Raw genomic sequence first — 2,999 nt, 5'->3', positions numbered from 1 at the left:
CTCTGGATAAACATGGGTTTACTGTTGTCTCACTAAGGCCTCCTACACATCTGCGTTGAAGACGCTGTTAGCAGCCAAAATTACCAGAGACAATACCGCACTATTGTTTCCGGTAAAACCACGGACACCCCAACGGAAACCATTAAAATGATGGGTTCTGTTGGCTGTCAGTGGTGTCCGAGGTGCAGATGTGAACATAGCCTTAGGCCCTTTTCACATCACGTTTAGAGCCCTACATTCGGCTTTGGCATATGCTAAACATTTCCATAGGTTTCCATTTACACAGCTAATGCAAAAACAATGTCCTATACGCACTATAGTATTTCTTTGTGTGGGAGCCCATTGGCGATGTACGTGGCATACGTGGCAGTCTTCCGTCAGATGTACGCTATGGGAAACGCTGTATAGCACGATGTCAATGGAGCCTAAGATGAACCTACACGTTGGACCGTGCCAGTGTGGCTGTGGAGGTGTCTGGTTGGGGCAGAGTAGTTGAGCTGAGTGACCAGCGTGCTCACAACAGCTTAATAATAGGAACTTCCAGTTTTGCTAAGTTTGTCCGGCTGTGTTTGTTCTGAGGCAGTAATGTTGGACTGTGCGCTCTTTATGGAGATTTAATAATGATTTATTGATGAATTTCCTCTAGAAGAGGGACATATAGGAGGTACGATACAATCAATGCGACAGGTACAGAATAGGAGGAACGAGATTAACAATTCTCTATATGAAGGGAAATGTCTCCCTGCAGAACCCTCCGGACTAAACTGTGAAATACAAGAAAATACAGAGAAGGACCCGGGTTATATCATAATGTAATATATAATAATAGACGCTATGGCTGCCATATTACATAGTACAACCCGGAGGGTGCACAGAGCGTAATATCCCGTTATCTCCATCTCTAATCACAGAATACATAATCATTACACAAATGTAACCAGTCACGTGGGAGCCGTTCATATCATGGAATTGTGGTGTGACCTACGTGTTGTATGAGATAAGCAGCGCAAATGTGAACTACAACTCCCAGCAGTAGGCACTTTATAGATTCAATCTCCCATCTACCCCCTATATATGACACTGAAGAAAACCCAGACATTGATTTATAGATGATACATCCTATTATATTATCCTGTCCATCCAATAGATGGCGCTCTCTGTGATGTCACCAGTATCTGGCCGGATTTCTTAGGTTATGATGGTTTCTCCCAGTTGCTGCCCCCCCCCCCGATATCTTTATAGAACCGTTACCCACACATAATGCAGCATGAAGGGGCTCGGTGAAGGTGACAGTGAAGGTGTGTAAGTGTCTGATGGGGTCACACAGCTCATAAAAGGACAGCTGCCCGGCCTCATAATCCAGACATATCCTGACTCTATCACTGGAGATCTTGTCAGGTAACCGGATCTCTTCACTGTCATGTATCACTGAATACTGATTATTATTCCTCCTCAATATCCAGGACTTGTTATTATTTCCAATCAATGACTGACCCCCCCTCCTATCTATACTGGGGTAACACATCCCCACCCTCCACCACCCTGATCTACTGCCCTCCACATCCCAGTAATGTCGCCCTGAGGAAAATCTCCTGCCGCTTATCACCTGATAATACTGGAATCTCTCTGCTGTTTCTGGACGATTCTCCCTCACTTGTGTCCAGGTTGCAGTTTTCCGGTCGTCTGATATATGGAGATTATTAGCAGCGGTGTTTACATCCAGTAATATGTCTGCAGGACCCTCCACATAGATCCCGCTCCTTATACCTGATATTATGTCCCATAATGTGTGTAATGTGTCTGAGATCAGAGCCACATCCAGATCATCCACATCACGGAGCTGTTTATCACGTCTCCCCGTGTCCTCATCCCCTCCCCCCTCCTCCGGATCACACAAGTCACCTGTGTCTGGTCCCTGTAGGACAGTCAGTGGATCAGTCATGTTACACAGCTCCTCAATGTCCCTCATCTTCCCGGACAGCTCGTCCTTCTTTATTTCCAGCTGCTGGATCAGAGCGGAGAGTGAGAGTGACTGTTCCTCCTCCTGCCTGGAGATCTCACTCAGGACCCTCTTCTCCAGGTCGTCCAGCCGCCTCCTGAGGTCTGTAAACAGGACAGTGACTCTCTCGGCTTCTCCAGCTGCTTTTTCTTGATCTTTTCTCCAGCGCTCCTCCAGACTCTGGACTCTTTCCTCAGTCTCCTCTCTCTTTGTGGTCAGTTTCTGCAGAACATTTCCCAGTTTCTTCTTCTTCTTCTCAGAGGCCTCATCCAGCGACTCCACTTTATGTCCATTATGTTCCCCAATCAGACTGCAGGACACACAGATACAGATATCATCCTTGGTACAATAGTACTTTAATAGTTCCTTATGGACAGAACATTTCTTGTTCTCCAGGGAAGTGCTGGGTTCAGATAAGACGTGTTCTGCTGACTTGCTGTGAACTCTCAGGTGTTTATCACACAGAGAAGCTTCACACATCAGACAGGATTTAACAGCAGGTACAGCAGAGTCCACACAGTAAGTGCAGCAGATCCCGGTCTGTTCTTTATCTGGTTGAGTAAACAGGAAATTCCGCACTATATTACATAGAGTTATGTTCCTCAGCAGTGCAGGCCGCTCCCGAAACTCTTCTCTGCATTCAGGACAGGAATAAAGTCTAGACTCGTCCTGTGTATCCAGCACACGATCAATACAGACCCGGCAGAAGTTGTGTCCACATCTCAGCATTACAGGATCGGTATAAGTGTGCAGACAGATGGAGCAGTCCAGCTCGTCCCTCAGATCAGCAGACGCCATGACTGGCAGGAAGAGAGAAACTAAACTACAATTCTCTGACGCTCGGAAACCAGAGGGCGGGTTTAACTATTTATACTCAGGGTGCGGCTAAACTAACAGTATTCACTCCTCTCTGCACATGTATTGTGTAACTAAGGCTTTATTCACACGAACGTGTCTGTTTTGCGCACGTACAAAATTCAGCTTTTTTCTTGCATTGCAG

At 46.3% G+C, this 2,999-nt stretch overlaps 1 pseudogene; it reads right to left on the bottom strand.

Annotated features, from left to right (window-relative positions):
- Positions 1–603: 603 nt before the first annotated feature.
- Positions 604–2,797, bottom strand: LOC142748695 (E3 ubiquitin/ISG15 ligase TRIM25-like; annotated as a pseudogene).
- Between the last annotated feature and the right edge of the window lie 202 nt (positions 2,798–2,999).

Source organism: Rhinoderma darwinii, chromosome 3, assembly GCF_050947455.1.
Source record: "Rhinoderma darwinii isolate aRhiDar2 chromosome 3, aRhiDar2.hap1, whole genome shotgun sequence".
Taxonomy (NCBI): domain Eukaryota; kingdom Metazoa; phylum Chordata; class Amphibia; order Anura; family Rhinodermatidae; genus Rhinoderma; species Rhinoderma darwinii.
Note: the sequence above shows the minus strand (reverse complement) of the source record. Positions and strands in the feature narration are given on the sequence as shown.